This window comes from Balaenoptera borealis (genome assembly GCF_965194805.1).
Source record: "Balaenoptera borealis genome assembly, chromosome: 3".
Classification (NCBI taxonomy): domain Eukaryota; kingdom Metazoa; phylum Chordata; class Mammalia; order Artiodactyla; family Balaenopteridae; genus Balaenoptera; species Balaenoptera borealis.
In genome coordinates, this window is record NC_138866.1 from 71,644,976 (window position 1) to 71,667,186 (window position 22,211).

General features: G+C 38.4%; 1 long non-coding RNA gene across 1 annotated transcript; it reads right to left on the minus strand.

Annotated features, from left to right (window-relative positions):
- Positions 1-3,181: 3,181 nt before the first annotated feature.
- On the minus strand, positions 3,182-20,859 carry LOC309625147. Its single transcript, XR_014242354.1, has 2 exons — positions 5,106-20,859; positions 3,182-5,047 (listed from the first exon to the last, which is right to left on the minus strand). It is a non-coding gene; the product is annotated as an uncharacterized lncRNA (long non-coding RNA).
- Positions 20,860-22,211: the final 1,352 nt, after the last annotated feature.

Consider the following 22,211-nt stretch of genomic DNA (forward strand, 5'->3'; position numbering starts at 1 on the left):
GGGCACTGATTACACAAGGGGTGCAAAGGCAAAGGAAGAATCAAAATTCATTATGGGTCTGCACCCCTTGTGTAATCAGTGCCCAAGTCTTGAAATGTTCTTTAGGAAGCAAGATACACATTTAACTAGCCACATTGCCATGTGGTACTCAGTTTGAACATTTAAATCTCTTTTTAGGAGCCTAAGATGTTCTAGATGTATACTCTGGAAAACCTCAAATAAGTGAGAGATTAAAATCAGGAATGTGGCTGAATCTGTAAAACAGAAAAGCGGTTTTGTATTTGACATATGACAAGTGAGATGATACTTAAGCACATTTATCTTCCGCCTCTACTTCTGGATGAGCTCAGAGAATACTCATACCTTATGGCCAATCTTCCCTTCACTCCTTTCCCACTAAGAGGAGAGAAAGGAGAAATGAATTCTGTGTATTAGAGGGGATCATTCTTCCTTGCAAGTGAGATAAATACAACTCAAACAAGCTTAGGCTAAAGTGGAGGATTTATTGGCAAAAATAAGTAAGCCTGGGGAAGAGAAGTAGTAACTCTGGGACAACCAGAACAATTGACTCAGATAGCACTGCTCCTTATCCTTGGCCCATACTTCTCTTTCACTTCAATTATATTTTCTCTGGTCAACTTTATCTCTGATGCTTGAATCACGGCCACTGGAAGTCTGGGTTCACATATTCTCACTTTTTCCAGCAGAGAAAAGAGGATATTTTCCTCTGCTCCAATTAAAAAAAAAAATAGGAAACACTTCGATGTACCAGCTGATATATTAATTCTTATATCATTTTGGTTGGTTGAGCATATAGGGCCATATATGAAGCTGGCAGCTCTCATTCACATATAATAAGATCCATAAGATATGGGCCTGTATAGCATCTCCCTCAAGCCAAAATCTGTCCAGATCTGGTACATGATCCCTATTTTAGCAGAATGATCGTTTAGATTTGCTCTCAAAATTTAAGTATCTTTTCTTTCAACCAGGACAGTTTGATTTTAAGCTTTACTTTCGTTCAGAAAATTTGACTTTTCCTAGTTTAAAAAATTGGTGTTTCATGCATTGTGGCCACTGGGTTGAAAGTTAAGGTTTAAGTGCAGACTTTACTAATCTTAGAATCTCAGAAATCAAAATTACTTTGACAGAATTCAGCAAATGGATTATATGGCAATGGTACTTGTGTGTACTTTACAGAGGGTAGAAAATTTCATGAAAACTCTTAGAACTGCCCATCAGAGCTGGACTGAGGTTGAATTAACACAGTGCCAGCACAGGCCTGACAAAAGGGCAGGTGTAGAGTCATGCCGTTTCTCTGCTATCTGCACCACTGTTGTAGACATTGTCATTGCTGCCCTCTTCCATCATTCTTACTCCTGAAGACCACTAGGAACCCCTGTTCCTCCATCCCTGGATTTGAGCTCAGGAGTATGAAATAGATGAAAGAATATCTTTGTCTCACAGTCTAAATCCCACATAAAGTTTTCATTCACAGATTACAACTCATTCTATATAATATCTGAATAATTAAAAATTATATCCAAGACCTGGATAATACACTGATAAATCTAAGGTCCTGTTTGACAAGACTTCGTCAGCAAGATCCTGAAGGAAGAAAAAAAATTCATCATAACAGATTATAAGTAACTACATGTGTCTGAGAACAGATGTAGTGGAAACTTCAGACAGTCAAACAATCAAATACAGAGATGCTCTTCCCAAACAGAAATCTTCTTTTTTGGATGCTGTGATTGAAAACAATTTTCTATGTAAGACTTCTGCCACAGTTGAGAATAATAATAAAGGGTTACAGAATCAGAAAATTCTTTCCAAGCCATCTAAAAAAACAAACTGACAAAAATCAAAGCTTGGAACAAGCTGACACAGACCCTAATTCAAGAATTCAGCTTGCCTCAGCTTCTGCTGCAGCTTTTTTTTTTTTTTTTAATTGGATACTCAAGGTCTGTTGCAAATCAGTAATTGGTGATCTATTGTGTTAAACTCACGTGAGCAACAGTCAATTCTGTAACAGCAACTGCTTTAGGAAGAAATTGTTAGTGCCTTCAGTATCCCAAACAAAAATAATATACTAATGAATGTGCTAAGTACTGATGAGAAGGATCTAATATGCATTTCCACAGAAATGTCTTGTAATTTAGGATTAATTAATGTCCAATTATTGTAAGCTATAAGAAATTTTAAAACCTCTACACTTCCATTTTGTAATGTTTTTATAAAATGGAACATTAGATGTTTTTAATCTTGTCTGTTCTTGCAAAATACCCCAGATAACATGCTGTTTTGCATTTTGAATAATATAAACTCATTTAAATGCAAAACCAGGATCCAATCAGAATAAGATGGCAATCAAATTACAATATTCAATGACGAGTTTTCCAAGCTGACTTCTATCATGAATTTCAAGATCTTACAAGGTTTCTATTTGTTTGTACAACTGCAAAGGGCTCAATTATGGAGCTTAGAGAGAGTCTAAAAATAACATCAGACTAATTAAAAGATTCAACGGGATTTGGGCTAGCAGTGTTTTGAAACTCTTTTTAATCTGTTTGGCTTTCCAAATGGACTTTGGAAGCCAAGGCTCCCTTTTAAATATGTTTAAGTAAAAACACCTGGCAAAGGCAATAAAAAGGAATTTGTAGCCTTCCTCTTCCTGGTACCTAAAATGACAGAGACCAGTGTGCAGCTCTGTGTTAAGAAGATGAGGCCAGCCCTCCTGGACTCTTAAGGGGACTCAGCTCATTTTCTGGCATTATTGTGCATGTTGAAAACAAGCTGGAGAGTCTGTAGCTTCAAGTTGCTGAATCTTTGAAAAACTCAGGCAAGAGTTTCAGTCTTTGAAGTCATTTTCCCTTTGGGAGGTAAGATCCAGGTAATCAGGAAAAACTCAGGAGGTCGGGCTATTATGATAATGTTCTGCCAGTGCAGTTTTGGCTCACAATATTACATCACTTGGATCATCAAACTTGTGGAAACTCCCAGCAGGGCTTCCACCTCAACAGTTGGTTGCTTTGTTTGACAAACAGGACAATGACAGGGTGGGGGATTAAAAGCACCTAGAGGGCTGAAACTTTTACCGGTTCATCAGAGAGTGCAGTATTGTGGTTCATTGAAAGTGGTTTTTATTTTGTTCTTCTCTTTTACATTTCTGTTTGGACTGTCTTTTTTCTTTTCTTTCTTTCTTTCTTTCTTTTTTTTTAAATAACAGAGTTCTCCTGAGATTTTACATAAGATATGAGGTAAAATGTTAGGAAATTATTGTCTTTGAAGAAATGCTAATTTCTCACTCTAAGGAATCACAGAAATGAATTTCACTGATTTCAAGGCTTCCAAAGTTGTATAAATACTATATTCATTAAACTCCTATTCTGGAGGTTATATAGGTACCAGGGCATCTGTCACTGTCACGGAAAAATATTAGAGTGAGCTAACAGCTTGAGGAAGAGTACAGCCTTGTAATTTGGTCTTATGTTGTGCTTATTAATGTGCAAACCACTATGGCAAATACTGTTTATGTTCTTGCGCCATTTAAATGAACAAAAGAGAGATTGTGACCAAGGCAATGACATCATCATTAAACCGAAGGAGGCAAGTTGTGCCTCTCAGATCTTCAATGTAATGGTTGTAAACCTCATTTCAGAGGTTGAATTTCCTTTAGAAGACTTCCTTTAATGGTTAAGTATTTTTAAGGGCAGTAACCCATGAATAAAATATCTGTGAGTGAGGGAACTCTAAACTCTTATAAAGCTAACTAAATTATCTATGCAAATGGAAGCACGGGTTACATAAATCAACAATTTCCAAAGCGAATCCCCTAGTTTAAATTGAGCCAATAATTTCTACATTTCATCTTCTGTCTTAAACAAAACCTCTTTTTTCTCCCTAACCAGAGCTGCAGTTAAGCAACAAAACAAACCAGCTTGAATTTCATCTCACCTTCTTTTTCCACCCCTAGAGCATCTGATCAATGGAAATGGTCAAAGGATAGAAGCAAAAGGACGGAAACCCCACCAAATAATCAATCCTTGAAGAATCCAGTATCAGGTGAATTCATATTATTATTTTCACCAGACTCCTATCAACAGTTAGCAAATTCCAATCTTAAGGCTATCCAGAATCTTGACAGAAATTAGTGGTCAGATTCACTTGAAATAGGGTTTTCTATGTGACTGGATTTGTACTGAGTACAATCTAGATGAGTCTTTACAAAAGAAAGTATCTCGAAGGTAAGAAAAAGGACTAGGTGATCAAAGAAAGTAATAGAGTCCCATGAAAAACACAGAGGCCCTTTAAAAAATAGCTAAATCCCATGGAGATTGTTTGTAGTAGTGGTAGGAAAAGATAACATAAAGTTCAATAGGTGGACAGAGGTGATGAAAGAAAAAGATGCCAGACTATTTCTATCAAAGGGAAATCAGAAAGCATGTGAGAAACACCATCACTTCGTGAAAGTGTTAGACATGGGATAATGTATGAGCCCATCTGGAAATATCACATAACAATCCTATTCCATGTTACCCACATACCATATTCCTTTATGCTACTTACAACTTGAGACTACCTTATGTATCAGTGTATGCAGTAATATCCTTAGGGGTTATAAAAAGTGCTATTTCATCAAATAATTTCTATTTTTAAAGGAAGTTTGCCTTTAACTTTTGAACATCTTAAATCTTCTGACCATAAGCAGAGAACAGATTTTAAACATGGTTACATAGCAGTTTTCTCATTGGGGGTACACCTGTACTTTTCTAAGAAAAACAACTATCCAGATAAAATTGGGATCATAGATGAAGGCAATTCATACTTTTAGAAAAGAAGTGGTGAGTAGAGAAACTAACCCAGCTTGTCAACAGAAAATGTGGAATAGGTGCCTATTCTTAGAAATAGCTTTGGGACTTCCCTGGTGGCACCATGGTTAAGAATCCACCTGCCAATGCAGGGGACACGGTTCGAGCCCTGGTCCGGGAAGATCGTACATGCCGCGGAGCAACTAAGCCCATGTGCCACAACTACTGAGCCTGTGCTCTAGAGCCCGCGAGCCACAACTACTGAGCCCATGTGCCACAACTACTGAAGCCTACATGCCTAGAGGCCATGCTCTGCAACAAGAGAAGACACCACGATAAGAAGCCCGCGCACCGCAACAAAGAGTAGCCCCCACTTGCCGCAACTAGAGAAAGCCCGCGCACAACAACAAAGACCCAATGCAGCCAAAAATAAATAAATAAAAGAATAAATTATTAAAACAAAAACAGCTTTGCCATAACTAGGAGAAAGATACACATATGAACATACACGAGCATTTGTCCTTTTAGTATCTGCTTAGCATTTGCATGCCTTTCCTAACAGAACTCCTGGATCCTTTCTTGGCATTATCTTTTTCCCAATGAATACTGGAAGAACGTCTCTCCCTTACCCAATAGATGGGTATATGAGCCTAGCTAGGCCAAAAGAATGTTCACTCCCCGGAATCTAATCGGAGCAACATGATAAAGAGACAGAAAATGTTTGGAGTTCTCTTCTATCTGAGAGCCAGCCTCCAGATCAAAGTCTCTTGCTATTACAGTTGAGGCTCTTGCTATCACAGTTGGCCTTCCATATCCACAGGTTCCCCATTGGTGGATGTGACGGGCCAACTGTACTGTGCCATTTTATATAAGGGACCTGAGCATCTGTGGATTTTGGTACCCACGGGGGTCCTGGAACCAATCCCCCATGGTGCTGAGGGACGACTGTATTGTGGTTCCTGCTCTTTTTTCCTAGCACTGCATTGGTTCCTGTCCTTTCAGAGCCCAGGTCTTCAGGCTCCTATACATTCTGTGAGCTCACTACATCTGTCCCATAAATTTCCTTTTGCTAAAGTTAACCAGACTCCATTTTTGTTGCTTTCAGCAAAAGAATTATGACATATGGCATCTTTAAGGCAGCTTAGAAACTGAGAAGACATAAAATGTAGAGTGAAAAAGAAAGGATCAATGTCAATAACACAGAATTTTAAATCAGACCATTAAAAAAAGAAAGCTGTTGGATGTCTGTCCTCAGACTTGCTGCAGGAGTCATGGGAGGTAAAAGTGATGCTGAGAAGACAACATCTCCCTGAAGGGATGCTTCCTTTAACACATATGCCTGACAAGCACTTCTGTCCTCAGAAAACACTCTCTGAAGGACTTAGACCAATGGTCCTCAATCTTTTTCCACCCCAGCACACCTGGGGGAGGAAAAAGAGGCTCATCAACACTACATCCCCTAGCAGCAGTGATTCTGAGTTCTGGAGGCAGATCAGAAAGGGCGAGGGGGCTGGAAAAGCCCTTTGGGTGATTGGAATTCGTCTCACCCCCACACCTGTCAGCTTTAAAAGACAACTGCTTTTGATGTTAGGAGACAAGTTGGAATAAATTTGAAAAGTAGGATTAATTACTGATAAGGAAGACCTAAAAAATATACCAGCAATAAAACGTAGGGTAATAAATTTTAAAAACAATTTAGTGTTAAGTTTTTTCAGCCTCCTTATTTTGTTTGAAGACAATGTGGCAGAGAACTAGAACTTTCCCAGGGTTATATAGCCAGTCTGGTAAGGCAGGACTTAGGGTTCTTTGTTCTCAAACCATGGCTCATTTGACTAAGACAACCTGCAGACCAATTTTTAAAATCTTTCTCCAAATAATATTGGTTCTTACTGTATAAGAGTGGTTACCCGTCAAAGATTCATCACGGTATATTAATAAAAAATATATAGCAAAAGTTCAAATTTATTTATATATCTATCAGAGGCTCAGATTCATTTTACGTTAAAAAAAAATCACCAGCAAGCTTTTTATGTGATAATTACTGACAAAACATTCAGGAGCCCATCTGGGTGTAAATTGAGGTACTTTAGTATAAAAAATGAACACCAATCCACATTAAAGAATATCACTTCAAATATACTTCAGATGCCCTTTGAGGTAAGAAAATATTGTGAAAATCTGCATTTGAAATTGACTTCGGTGGATGCTAGACTGACCACTATTTTATGTTCCACAAAAACCATTCTTTCTTTTTTTTTTCCAAAGTGAAAGTAGTTGTGCCATTTTGGACAGTCTTTGGAATTTTATTCGGAGTAATCTTTTGTTCTTCTATTTTTTTTAAGCATAGAGACGGCTGATAGAGTTATCAAGCAGTTATCATTCTATGCATTCCTATTTGGTTTTTTGTCTTTCTATTTCTTATCCTTCATTGATAATACAAACAGACTTGTCTTTTGACTGAAATACCTTTTTTTATGGTTCATAATTTCTGAATAACATGGCCTTCTGTGATAAAGACCCATCAAAAGCATCATTATTCTGCATTTATCTGCATTGAACTGCCTGTTTCATCTATTAGTATTTAAAAGGTTCTGCCTTTTTTTTTCTTTCTGTATCTGGCTGTAGTCCTCTAATTCATCTCATCTCTATTATCTGCTGGGATGAGGCTTTGACTTAGATTGTGGGTCAAAAAAAAATCACATTATTCAAATTCTCTTTGACAATCAAAAAAAAATTCCCATGCAGTCTTATTATTTTGGTGAAGATGGCAAATGAATATCATTTAGCACTTCTGATGTTTCATCTTATCTTTCATACCCATTGCCTCTGGTAATGCGTTGCTATACAAGATGTACTGAAATAAACGATTTGTCCTTCGGTTCTTTCAGTCCTGTGTTCTTTGTCTGCTAATGGGGTTCCACATGCTTTGCTTTTCAAAACTCCTGGAATTGCTACATAGAATGATAACTGTTTAGCTGATCTCACCCTTTCTGAACACTGGCCATTGTAATCTGCAATACAACAAATGAGTAAAAATAGTTGAAAAGGAGGTTGAGATTTTAAAATGAAGTTATGTTCAGTGTGGGGAAAACACAACTTGGATTGGAGATTGACGGAAGCGAACAAGCAAGACTTTTCCAGGTTCCCTGAGACCTCCACAAACTCCTATTCATTGGGGTTTAATATCTGGATTATGCCAGAGTGCTTTCAAAATCCTGTGCCCAAGCATGAAGAGGAATATTACATATTTTTATTCCTTCTCATTCCATGAATAGTGGTGCATGTATACTGAGCTCTTCTGGCTCGCTTGATTCTGCCTTCCCTGACCTCCCAACTTTGACTCATCAGTGCTAATTTCACCTTGTTACTCACATATTATTTACACAATACCCAGGGAAAGATAGAACTCAGAGTTTGAAAAGTATTTTAAATATTACTTCAATTTAGAAGAGTACAGAACCAAAAGGAATCTTGAGACACATTTAGTTAATTTCTCTACTTCTGCAGAGCAATGCCTAGACCATGCCTGAAAGGCAGATACCAATCTTCCTTGTAAAAATCATAAAGGGAAGGTAAATGACACAACATACTTTGGTGACCTGTTCAAGGATATCTCAATCCTATTAGAAAAAAATCCTGTCAGACCTAACACCTTCATGTCAAACATTCTAACTTTATAAAAACAGACCTTATTTATCATGCTGTAATGGAAACAGCCCTGTAATCAGAATCTGAAGATTTAATTCGTTGCCTCTTCCTAGCTGTGGGCCTATTTCAAGCCATTGAACTTGAATGAGTCTGGATTTCGTCTTCTGAGAGAATTATATCAGCGTAATTTGTTAAAGAATTGTGTTCACTTGTTTAAATTACTGTCATCACTGTCATCATCAAGGACAATAACACGTCCAACACCTACTAAGTAAAGGGCCTTTTGTTAGGTAATATGAAACACAGGTATATGTGGTTTCTGCCAAGAAGAAGCTGAGCACTTAGTAGAGAGAAAAGACATATCCACAAAACATGCCCTAAATCAATAAGGTAACAGATGCCACATGTTAAGTCATGAGTGCAAAAAGCAAGTTCTACTGAAATTCAGAGGAGAAAAAATATGTTCGCTAGAGCAGCCAGAAAGTCAGCATATTCCTAAAGACTGTCACATGAGGCTTCTGAAAAGAAGTTAAGGCCAAATTGAGGCTCATTCCTGAAACATGGTATTCTGACTGAACAGAACTTAATTGGAAGTAAAAAGAACTCTTCTGTTGCCTTTCATTGAAAGAAATGACATCACCCATTTATTCATTCAACAAATAATGACAATTCCTCTGCAGTGTGCCAGATTAAAGAATATAAATAAAATGAAATGTACTTGTATTCTGAAAGAATCTTGTAGTTATGTGGAAGGAAACTGACTGAAACTGAAATAAATCAAATGATTTTCTCTCTGGACCCAGATGAGAAATATCATAGCCAGGATTCCAAATAAGTTGTGACTGCTTTCACATACAATTCTCTTTCTATCCTGTACCTCACATTCATTCCCAAATTCCACTTTGTTTCTCTTTCACACACATACACACATGCGCACACACACACACACACACACACACACAAACTACATGCACACACAGGCATAAATGTAGCATAGTAATATCCAATAATTAACTATGTGTTTTTTAAAAACCCTTTTCCCCAATCTGTTTTCTCACCATTCAAGCAGAAGGAAGAGCTTACCGTATACAGTGAACTGAAAGAAGAGCTAATGTAAAAGAACAAAGGTTCGATTTATTGGATTTAAATTTTTTAGATAGATTTTGAAAATCTCTAGCAAAATAATGATCTTGAAAGTCATGGCTTTTATTATCAAGAGCCAGGCACTTAAGAAAGAAAATATTTCTTTTTTCATTTTCTTATTTCAAACACTTAGTTTTACATATTAAGAAACAATATTCAGAGCATGAGTTTATAACTAAAACCAGTGTTTCTCAAAGCATGGTCTGCAAACCATGTATATCAGAAGCACCTAGGATATGTCATAAAAATGCAGGTTGTGGAGCCCTGCACTGAGTCTTCAAGGACGAGGACAGAGATATGAATTTTAACAAGTGACCTAATTTTCCTTGTCCATAATAAGTTTTGAGTAGCTCTACTTATATTACAGAGAAGACACAATAAAATAGTCATTCTTTTTCCTGCTCAAACAGAGATAAGAGTTTCCCCAGCAGAAAAGAGACAATTGGAGGCACATGACTGGTGTAGAGATGATTTTGGCTCCCTGAGCAGGGTGTAGAACTTCACCTGTCTTAACCCGGGGGAGGTGGTGGGATAACAGAAATACCACTGGAAACCTGGGTACCTTTGGGAAAGCTCCAGGGCAGAAGAGCAGAGAGGACCAAACTATGATCTGATTTCCAGACTGTCTCACCTCCAGGATACTGCAAACCTCATTAGAAAACAGCAGTTTCACCGTCACTCCAGAGTAATAGAAGACCAATAGCCAGGGAAGGCATAGTTAGGGATGTGCCTTAGTGAGGCCTCACAATCCTGTGTACACCAGGAGGGTGTAGTAGTTCCTGAGAGGGTGAGCAGTCAGTATGAAGAACATGCAGTTAGAGTAACCAAATGGTATGGGTTGAATTGTGTTCCCCCTCCCAAAAAAGATATATTGGAGTCTTAAACCCTAGTTAAGACTTTACGTGTAGATAGACCTGACTTATAGATAGGTCTTTACGAAGGCAATGAAGTTAAAATGAAGTTATTAGCATGTGCACTAATCCGATATAATTGTTGTCCTTATAAAAAATGGGAAATTTGGACGTGGAGACAGACACACGTAGAGGGAAAACAATGTGAAGGGACACAAAGGGAAAACAGCTATCTACAAGCCAAGGAGAGAGATCTGAAATAAATCCTTCCCTCAGAGCCTTCAAAAGGAACCAATCATGCTGACACCTTGATTTCAGACTTCTAGCCTCCAGCATTCATGTGGAAATGGGACTTAGTTTGCAGTCTTCCAGGGGAAATACAGCCTGGAAAGTCAGACTATGATTCTTTCTGTTCTGAGATCCTCTCAAATTTACTCAGGGTTTCCACTGATCTTTCTGTCATCTAAGTACATCAGTAGTGAATATAACAGGGCCAGAGACTAAAGTCCAAGACCAGGTAAGAAGTGCTACACCTCAACTAAAGGCAGACAGAAGCACAAAAGGCATACAAATTCAATATCTCTCAGATGCCTGGAGAGTACATAAACCCTTCTGCTCTGCCCTGGGGGGAGGGAAAGTGGGTCAGGTAGAAAATCCTGAATAGACTGAGTAGTTTCCAAAATACTACTTCTCATACGAGAAAGTCACTGAGGTATCACAACAGTCACCAGCAGCAGAAATTGGAACTTGAGAGGTTAGCCAGGCATAAAGAAACAAAAGAAGATATATTTTTTACATAGCCAAGTTTATAAAGAGTAAATACATATATTATTTTCATTTCAGGAAATAGGCTTGGCACTTAAAGGTTGAGAATACACGGATGAACATCTCCGTTTATTGATTGATAAATGGTGCTGACGCAGTGTGAAGCACTTTGCATACATCATTGCCATTTCTTACATCAGACCCATACGTGGGTATTATTATCAACCTTCAGCAAATCAACAAACTGGATCATCAAGATTGTATCAAGTCATCGTTACTGGCTGGTGAGTAGGCATCAAACTCAGTTCTATTTGCCTCTGTTACCTGCCTTTTATTTGTTAGGCCCTAATATGTTTTAAATAGAATAATATAAGAGAGGTATTAAATTGCAGTAAATAATTCCATAAATGTCATAAGAAATGCATGAACAGAGTGAGGTAGGAGCAGGGAGTCACTACTGCCAAAGGTCTCAGGAAATGTCATAGAAAAGTAATGTTTTTAGCTGTGTTTCAGCTAGGATAAGAGTTTTGGAAGCAGTGAATGGGAGGGAAGGTGTTCCAGGAGAAGGAAGTCATAAGCCAGGCCTGGGTTTATGAGAGGTTATGGCTTGTGCAGAGAAGGTTGAGAAGGTGGGCTATCCAACCACAGCATGGGTCTGCCAGGGAGCAGGTCTACCCTGGGAAGGTGGGTTGAGCCAGAACGTGAAGGCATTGCAGAGTCATGCAGTTTTATAAGTACAGAAATGGTTGTGATCAGATTTTTCTTTAGGAAGAACTAAGGGGAAAATGGAGAGTCGATTAAGGGAGACCAGTATGTGATGGGAAGACCCAAGGTGGGGGCAGGGGTCCCTTTGCAAAGATCCGGGAGAAAGATGATAAGGCCATAGAGGGCAAGGCCCAGATTTTGGAGTTCTTTTTTAATAAATTTATTATTTGTTTTATTTGTTTTTGGCTGAGTTGTGCCTTTGTTACGGGCTTTCTCTAGTTGCAGCAAGGGGAGGCTACTCTTTGTTGTGGTGCACGGGCTTCACATTGCGGTGGCTTCTCTTGTTGCGGAGCACCAGCTCTAGGCATGCAGGCTTCAGTAGTTGTGGCTCGTGGGCTCTAGAGCACAGGCTCAGTAGTTGTGGAACACGGGCTTAGTTGCTCCGCAGCATGTGGGATCTTCCCGGGCCAGGGCTCGAACCCGTGTCCCCTGCATTGGCAGGTGGATTCTTAACCACTGTGCCACCAGGGAAGCCCTGGAGTCCTTCTTGAAGTGGAATTAGCAGACATTGGTGGTTCATGGTATGTTTGGAGTGCAGATGATTGCATATTTAGATCCTTATTTTGGAAGATGGGCATATTGGGATGACTGTAAATATTGCAGGAAATAGGGGCACAGCCTCAGAATGGTCATCAGTATTTGTATGAGCGCTTACAGGGAGAATTGTATACAGGGAGAAGAGAAGCAGCAGAGGCCAAAAGAAGAACAACATTCAAAAGCTTAAGTATAATGGAACTCTTGGCATGTCTTCACTCAGACTTTAAGCCATTTTTTTCCTTAAAATAAATGCTCTAAATATTCAAGAAATGTAAGGTTTTAGTGGAAAGAGCTCTGACGTACGTAGTAAGCTTCCAGTGCCAAATTTGCCACTACTTAATTATGTGACCTTTGGCACGTCACTTAATGTAAGTCAGACTTGGCATCCTCATCTGTAAAACTAGATCTCCAAGGTCCCTCTTTCTTGCTTTCAAATGCAATGATTCTCATTTGATTAGTTTCTTTGATTAGAGAATTTTAATTGGAGCATATCATAGGCTATTGTGCCATGTGCTTCCCAAATGTTAGTGATGGGAAAAAACATTTTAATGATAATCCTAACTTCATGACTATAGAACTTTCAGACTTTTGCACCTCAAAGTCATCAGTAATTAGACCCTGGCATTTCTCTCTCTTTCTACCACTACTGAGAACAAATTCTATAGACTAGAAAGATGATGCAACACACTGGGAATACAAGAGAAGTAGTCAGAACTAGGTGGAAGCTTTCCCAAATTGTCATTGTAATTTATTGACATAATGGCCATCATTAATAGTGTCTGTGAACAGAGATGCTACATAACGTAAAAATTTCTTCCTCATTTGAAGAGCTTATGTTCTAAATAGGAAATAACATTTGGACATTGAATTCATACAACAACAATCTAAAATCTTACAACAATCCTACAAAAACAATCTAAAATCACTCAGTATGTGGGCTCTGCAATGAAGGAGAGAGATGATTAATCCCACAGCCTTGCCTCTGAGCTCTAGATCCTCCCATTCCAAGTATTATACATAATTTCAAAAATCCCACCATTTTATACCAAATGTTCCTCAAGGAGAGAAACTGTTGTGGAGTTTGTCTTATGACTTATCATAATAAAATGACCCACTTTTTAAAAGATGCCCCACTCTTTCAGAACCCAGAGGAATTCAAGTGAAGCCTTTGCAAGGTGAATTAACAGCCCAAAGCATAGCCTTATGGCAAGCTAGTGAGTCAGAGAAAATCATTTCAACCTTCATCCAGAAATTAAATGGTTATTGATTAATGTGGAAGATACTGTAACCTTTCAGATTAAATTAAGAAATGTTGCTGAGCACAATTAAAGTTTTTCTAATGTAAAGCTGTTTGCAGAGTACATTTTTGACTAAGTTCCATCTCTGAGGTTAATTACCATGTGTAGGGTCCAGGAATAATAGAGTAAGTGGAAAGTTGGCTCCAAAAGTTAAAGAATAGGAAGAAGCAAGAAGTATCCAGAAGTGATTTATGTCCTACTGATGAATTTGAGGGAGGAAAGCCAAATAACCACACCACTCTTCTATGCTAAAGGTTTTAGGCCAAAGGGATGGTCTAAAATTAAAGGGTTTCCATTTCCTCTAGTGGGGCAGGTGCAGCTCTACATTTTGCTAACAATTAGAAACTATCTCACTCGTGCTAGTTAGGCTGAAGGCAGAATGTCTTACTGAGAGTGCTGGAGACATCCTAGGCAGTATGAACAGCTTTTGTTTCTAAGGAGCTCACAATTCTTCATGGAAATCAGTGTGGAAGTGATGCTGAAAACTGGGTCCCTGTACACCGGTGCTAAATCAAATCTTGGAGACAGACTTTTGGGTGAAGTAGAAAAGAATAGCTTTATTGCTTTGCCAGGCAAAGGGGGACATATCCCTTGAAACTGTGTGTCCCAACCCAGGGGAGTTTGGTGAAGAGTATTAAGGCAAGGGTGGCGTTGCTGATAAGATTAGGGTATGTGCAGGCCAATGCTCCTCTAACCTGGTCTCAGGTAATCTTCTTGATGAGCTTCTCTGGTTCCTTTAGTCTGGCCTCAGGTGGTCTTCTCTGGTATAAAGAATGCTGACATGTTCCATTTGCTGGGTTTTAATTCTATAAAGGGCTTAAAGACATTGTCATATGTATCCCTTGAGTCGGAGCCAGTACCCTGCCCCAAGGCTACCCTATTGTTTCTTGGCTGTTCCTCCCTTAACTCTGCATCCCATCCCTTCCCTGATTAGCAACTGTTCAGAATCTGCCCTTTGGAACTCAGGGAAGTCATGGAGGCTGGAGTCCGTTCCCCACAAGAAACAGGGGACACTGAAGGGCTTCTGTGCCCAGGAGCCCCGCAGGATCCTGCTTGGTTTCAGAAGCCAAGTTAACTACTCTGTGAAAGTGGGCAAGAAAGGATTATAACCTCTCACCACAAAATCTGTTTCAAAGTGACAAGAGTAGGGTGATACTATAGAGAAGATAAAAGGACCTGAGTTTTTGTCTTGAATATACTATTAACTGGCTGGTTTTAGATAAGGTGTCCAACTTAACTCTGCCCTTTTTATCTCATCTGTCAAATGAGTTGGGCTAAATGATTTCTAAAGTTGTTATGCTTCTATAATAAATAATAAATATTTTTAAGTTAGAAAAAGTAAAATGTAAATATACAGCTTTAAGTTCAACTGTGAGGGTCGCTGCTATGACCTTGCCTCATTAGAACCATTCTAGATAGAGAACATGCACTTTTGGGAAACTCCAACTAAACTTGTTTTCATATAAAGCAGTCTTCCAAAGAGAAAAGCCCAAGAAAGGCCCCTTTAAAAGCATAGCTCACTGCAAAAACAACAAAGAATATATACTTAAAAAAAAATGACTAAAAGACCTTCATGACACATACAGTAAAGAGATGCCCTCATAACTTTTACCAGTTAATTGATGCATAAAAGGTTGTGAAGATTAATGTACATCAAAATCAAAACTAAATTGAATTTTTGACATTTTTGCAAATAAAAGCCCCAAAGAATACATAGGTGCCTTTTGATTTGTCACAGCTGGAAGACTCTGAATCATGAAGCGCTCTAGGAAAGGCCATTAAATAACGTTAGATGGTTTGTCATTGTGGAAGAAAAGTAATTGAAGAACCAAACTCTGTGTATGGGCATTGCATTTTAAAATATTTACCAAACAGAGATAAAAGTGAGTCTTTTTCTTCCACAACTAAAGCACAAAGTGTTGATTACATAGTCAACAGGAAAATTTTATAATTTAAATCCTTTTTAAAAAAAATTCAGTCAGATGAAGTAATCTTTGTTTAAAGATATTTCTGGGCTACATTTTAAAAAATATTGAATACTTGCCATATAAGCTATTTTTTTTCTTTAATTTTTATGAGGAGAGAAAGATTTAAAAGCCAACCATTTGTCTATGAGAACAATGTTTGAAAACAGCAACGTAGTATGGGAGAAGGTAAAATGAGAACCAAAATTCTTAGTACTAGTTCAATAAGACTATGAGTTTGAAAACAATTTCAGATGACCTTATTCTGATACTCTTAGCCTCAGTCATAAGGGCAATCTTTTTTTTTTTTTTTTTAAGAAACAACACTGAAATAAGCAAGTGCTAGGATATCATTGTCAATGAGGTACCCAATTTTATTCTTTGAAAAAGAATACTAATAATTAGGTAAGTGAAATGCCTTTTGTAGTACATATAAAATGAGGAACATGTAGATCAACACAAGGGCTATACTGGAATTCAAACACACAGGGCCCACAAGGGACCGAATCATGGGGTCCATGGGTTTCCACATGGTCTGACGGGCCCCAGGAAGAGGTCCGTTGCAGCGTATGAAAGCAATTCTGCCATCCAGATAATTGGTTCCATCTGATTCTACTCGTAAGAACTTAAGGTGTGTTTTTCTTCTTAGGTAGGATTTTTTTTTTTTTTTTAACTATGCCATTAGTAGTAGACATGGCTGACAAAAACAAGCCAGAAAGGGTCTTGCATTTAATAATTCCGAAAAGCTCTTGTGACTATCTCCATTGTCTTTATTTCCAATGACTACTTTAGCAGTTGGCAAAGTACAACTGTTCACAAGATACACATGTCAAAAACAAAAAACAAACCTGGTTTTGAAAAGCTGACTTCCACATGGAACAGAAGGAAGGAACAGTTTCTATTCTTGGAAGGACAACAGTATTTTGTTTTAATCATTTGCGAAGGATCTAACACCCTAAAATTCTAAATGAGGTTTAATTAATCAAGAAGAGTTAATATGAAAACAAGTTTCATAATCAGCTTGCAAATAAACACTGCTGCATATTCTATTAAGGCTAGTCCTAGGGCTGAGGCAGGTCAGAACAGATTTTTCATGTATTCCCACAGTTCAAAGCTTTTAGGTGGAAGTAGATCATGAGAAAACATTTTAATAAACAGCACCACTATTTAGTAAGAATGATAATAGCAGCAAGCAGTCAAAAGCTATCTAACAGAAAGCCCCCTTCTCCCTGTATAGAGTTTTCCTCACTCTCCAGAATAACTGTATTTTCAGAATCACCTGCAAAAGAAGTCTAAAACATCTAGTCATTACCCACTGAAGTCACTCCTGCTTCTCACTGAGCATGAAGTACTCACATCCCAGCTCTTGCAATTAAGAGTCTGACTAAGCTTAGGCTTCTCTGATGACGCCCCACCTTTCCCCTAAAGCTAATAATCTTTAGAATATGGACAGTCTGAAATAAGGTTTCCTACATACCTCAATAAAGATTCCACGTTTCTACTTTTAGTAGGTAGATGACTGAGTTAAAAGAGAAAACATAATTTTAGAAAACATTAATTATTTAAAGTTTAAATACAAATTGTAGGAAATTCAGGTAAAATTTTGGTTCTTGTAAATGCTGGTCAAGAGGTCAATGTAAGGTAGTAGCTGCAGTCACCCAAAGAGAGATTATAAAGTGAAAAGAAAGTTGAGAACTAAAACTTATAATCACAACATTTAAATTTGGGGTGGAGGGAGACGTGAAAAAGACCATGAACAAACAGTAAAGTCATCAGTCAGGAGAAACTCAGAAGGAGATAAGGGACTTATCAACTTTATCAAACAGGAAGACTTTTTGAGTTAGATAAGAGTGAATAGTATCCATTGGATTTGGACAATATTGGTGACCCTAGAACATGCTGTTTCAATGCGAAGTCGTTGTAATAAATTGAAAAGAATGAGAAGTGAGCAGTTGAAACCATAACCATGATACTTAGACAACCCTGATATGCATACTCCAGGGGCAGAGAGACCTAGGTTTTAATCCCTCATCAAACATTGAAGCTATGGCCTTGAGCAAGCTAATTAACATCAAAGAACTACAGCTTTTTCTCTGTACATTTGAGTATAATAATAGTACCACCTAGAGTTTTGTGAAAATAAAATGAGATATTGCATGTCATTTGCTAGACTAGCACCTGGCGTGTGGTAAGCACTCAATAAATGTCAGCTATTATTTTGAGAAGAAGATATAGAGTCGAGTGCATAGTTTTTGTGTCCTCTGTGACTTTGTTTTGTTTTGTCTTGGAATTTGTGTGAATAGGTGTGTCTGCGTATATGGGCATATGGATGTTTTAGATGGGATTAAATTGAACCCATTTATAGGCTAAAGAAAATCAGCTAGTAAAGAAAGAAAAGGAAGTACTTGAATTCTGCTTAGTTAGGGAAGGAAATGTCTCCATTTGGAAAATATACTTTCACAAGCCTTCTAGGGATAAATGAGATAACTCTGGGCAGAGAGTTTAGCTGGTGTCAAGACCTTAGAAGAGGGAGGAAGCTTCTTTGAATGAAACAAGTGGAAGAAGGTGTGCTTTTATACTGAAATCGACAGATTGAATGTAGAATCTGTATCAGACTTGGGTACAAGTAGTTTACTGAAAGGTGGTCCCAGGGAGCAGAGGTGAGTGACCGTGGAGATTGAAACTGGAAAGGGAGAAAACCCAATACACTACTGTGCATGAAAGAAATTTCTACCTGAGAATTGGAAAAAAACAATAAGCATTTCCTGATCATTTTCCAAACCCCATTAGTTCAAGGTTGCCCCAGTGAGCATGAACTCAACTCCCTTACATTTCAGGTTGTGCTTGCATCTCTCCTGAATGAGCTCCCGCCAGCATCCCCATGGAACAGTGTCAAAGAGGGCTTGAAAGATTATGGTGCATGTTTGAGACAAGTTTACCAGTCAGTTGCAGGTAAACTGAAGCCTATACAGAATTGATTTGCTGTAGCCATGACTGGAATCAGAGATGAGGCCAAGAAAATGTGAGCTGGTGAACAAGAGTCATCTGACACAGTTCACCCATTACAGTGTTTCTGTCTTTCATTAAGTCCAATCCCTCAAAAGACTTAATAGGGGAAGGGTTTGTGAAACAAGATACAACCATCCCCTTTTTCTGCTATATTGGTCATAAGACGTTAATTGTCAGTTATCATCTCCTATCTTCCATCACCTATTCTAAATTTCCTCAAGCTAAACCATAACTTCAGGTAATCTGGCTGTTTCCATATGGGGTGACATAAACATTTACCCCTGAAAGGTATGATACCTCAATAGCTTCGCCATTACTGAATGGCAATTAATGCAATTGCCCATTCACCATCATTAACTGGGGATAAAAGTACCGGGAAATGTTCCAGTTAATGCCTTGGGTTCCAGATATCCTCCTTCGTGTCCCTATACGTAGCAGTATTCCTAGTATCTCCTGGTAATCAGGAGCTCCTTTCTTTGTCTGCTGGCATGGATACTGGCATGAAGATCCTAAAGTGACCTGGAAATAGTCATAGGTTCAGGTGAGTAGAAACTTAAATCTAGCAGAAAAATCTGAACTATGACATGAGATTCCAGGGGAAGCATATTAGACCCACACACGTGCAAAGCCCATAAGTACAGGAAAGTTAACACAATCTTCAACCAATAGGGAAAGTATGGATAAATGTTACTCTTTGTCAGTTCTCTGTTCCCTGACAGAAGGAGTCACCTCTGGGAATGAAGACCTCTAGATCTACTTAACTTAAGGTTAAAACACAAATTCTGCAAAAGGATTCCTGGAAATGGTGATGAGGGGGGCCAATCTTATATCTTAGGCTTATTTTTCAACCTGGATATTCTGGGTTTTGAGGACACAACACCATGTATTGACTGTTGATTTAGCACCCCAGCACTCCAGGGTTTTGTTTGTAAACTAGCACCCAGATGATATTTGAATAGGCTATTCTCATTCTATTAAAATGACTGCTTCTGTGGAATACATATATTTATGCTAGGACCAGTCTACTCCACGGTAAACATAGTCATTGCTATAAAATGGGTCCCTTATTTGGAGACAGTATTGTAGAAAAAAATCATGCCAATAAATAAAGCATTGTGTAAGCTCTTACATGATGATGGGGTGGAGGAACTTTTGGCAGAGAAGGTAAAAGCAAATCTGGAGTAGATGTCAATCCCTCTATAAACTCTTGCTGCCACTTCCAGGGTTGAAAGGTTTTGGCGAAATCTGCAAGCCACCCAAATGGGTGGCTGGTTTTCTCAAGGATGATATCGTATAGCGGAATCACCATCAGTCTTTGATGTTGACAGTTCAGGTATTCAGACATGTAGTAGCTAGGTCAGCCTTGGGAAGAGAGTTCGGGTTTCTCGAACCGTACGTAGTTTGCCCTCTGCCACCTTTGCCTTTTCTTTCATGGCCTACCGTGTAAGCACTGCGATGACTAGAGAGAAAAGCTGTAGCTCTACAAAACAAAGCATAGGAAACCTTTCAAGGCTAGACTTATACTTTCTTTTGAAACTCCTGAGTCTGGTTTTGAGCAAAATCTGCCCTGCAGCTTCAGGAAATGAGTGTCTTTCTAGATGCTGCCTTGGAAGTCCTCCTGTGTTTCACAGCATGCCCCGAGATGGTAGTTGTCTGATCTAACATTGTCATTTTCTTTGCTCAATTCTTCCAAAGTATAAAACATCAGCCAGTCAATTTCATAGTTATTAAACTCACCATTGCCCACTGATGTGTTAGAGGCACAGAATAAGCCAGTGCCTCACCTTCCATTCGGCCTATTCCACTGCAGGTGGGAGACTCAGTCGTGATGCTATAGCATACCTGGACTTCCTCATCACCCCACTGCCCACGACCAGTGGGGTTTTCTGTTTGCACCAGACTGGTAAGTGATTCAGTTCTGGAATCCTATCCTATATGTCTGCTTTCTAGGTACCAACTGTTTTAGGCATTGTCCCCCCAGAAAGCAAAGCCTCAAAGACTTCTGCACAGGTAGTTTATTTGGAAGGTAATCACAGTGAGCAGGAGTTAGCAATCAACAACAGTAAAACGTGCAGAATACACAGGAGCAATGATCGCATGAGAGATATGGGGTGAATCTGGAACTAGATTCCATCGTGGTGGGGTGGACAAAGAACATTTTCTTGAACGGTGATGCTTATTATGTTTAAAGCTATATACATTCCTACAGTATAAACCACTTTTCCATATACTTCCTAAATCTTTAAAAGCACAAAGGCAGAAGGCCTGGAGAAAGTGAAAATCAAAAGAATGTTATCACACCTCTCCCTAGAAATTTAAAGAAATATCAGGAGAGAATTTTGGAATTCTAACAAGTCATGGGATTTTTTTTTTTTAAGTGAAGTATAATATCCATACCAAAAAGTGTACAAATCATAGGTGTATTTTCACAAAGTAAGGAACCCCATATAATCAGCACCTATATTAAGAAACTGAGTCTTACCAACATCACGGAAGCCTGCTTTGTGCTCCCTTCTAATCACCACCTCCTGCTCCTATGAGGGTTGTCACTTATTTCTCACACCATAGCTTGGTTTTGCCTCTTTTTGAACCTTACTTGAATGCAAACACAAAGCTGGGGCCTGGTTTCTCTCACTCAACACTTTGTTTGTGAGATTCTGCAAGCCATGGAGTTTTCTGAAAATTAAGCTAAAGATCCTTGACAGCTGTGGCTTTGTTTCCCACTTGGCTGTGAGGACCTAGACTGTGTTTTATTCATCTTTGTCTCCCCAACACCTGGTGCAGTGCTTAAGATCATGATAAAATAGAGATATCTCTTTTTATCCACCATAGGATTGACTAGTACAAAGCCTGCCTTTTATCAGCATGTAATAAATGTGTGTTGATTCTTAGATGGCAAAATTATTTTAAATATCCATTGTTGATATCTCTCATATTGCTATTGACATTTCAATCCATAAATACCAGTCTTCAGTATATAATCTATACATGCCTGTTTTTACTTCTTTATCTATTTAGCTTTTATGGAGAGAGAGGATTCTTAATTTTGCAAACAAGACCCTGAAAATAGTATTAAGTAATGAAAGGGACCTAGTCATGATGTGATGGAGAAGGAAGATTCTCTGATTTCTAATATGAATGAAGCAAACTGTGAAAAGGAATGAACATTCCAGAAGGACTGCATTTCCTATAGTTTCAATCTCTATTTACCAATGTACTTGTACCTTCATTTTTTTTTTTTTTTTTTGATAGAGTTTGCTTAGTTACAACTGTAGCCCACACTGAAATTATAGATTTGGAAATTTTGGTATCATGTTTCTCAAAGATAAAAGCAAATTTTATAAATTTAAGCAAAGAATACAAAAGCTAATCAAGACTTTGCAGTGACTGATTATAATTACTAATTAAAATTATAGTTTG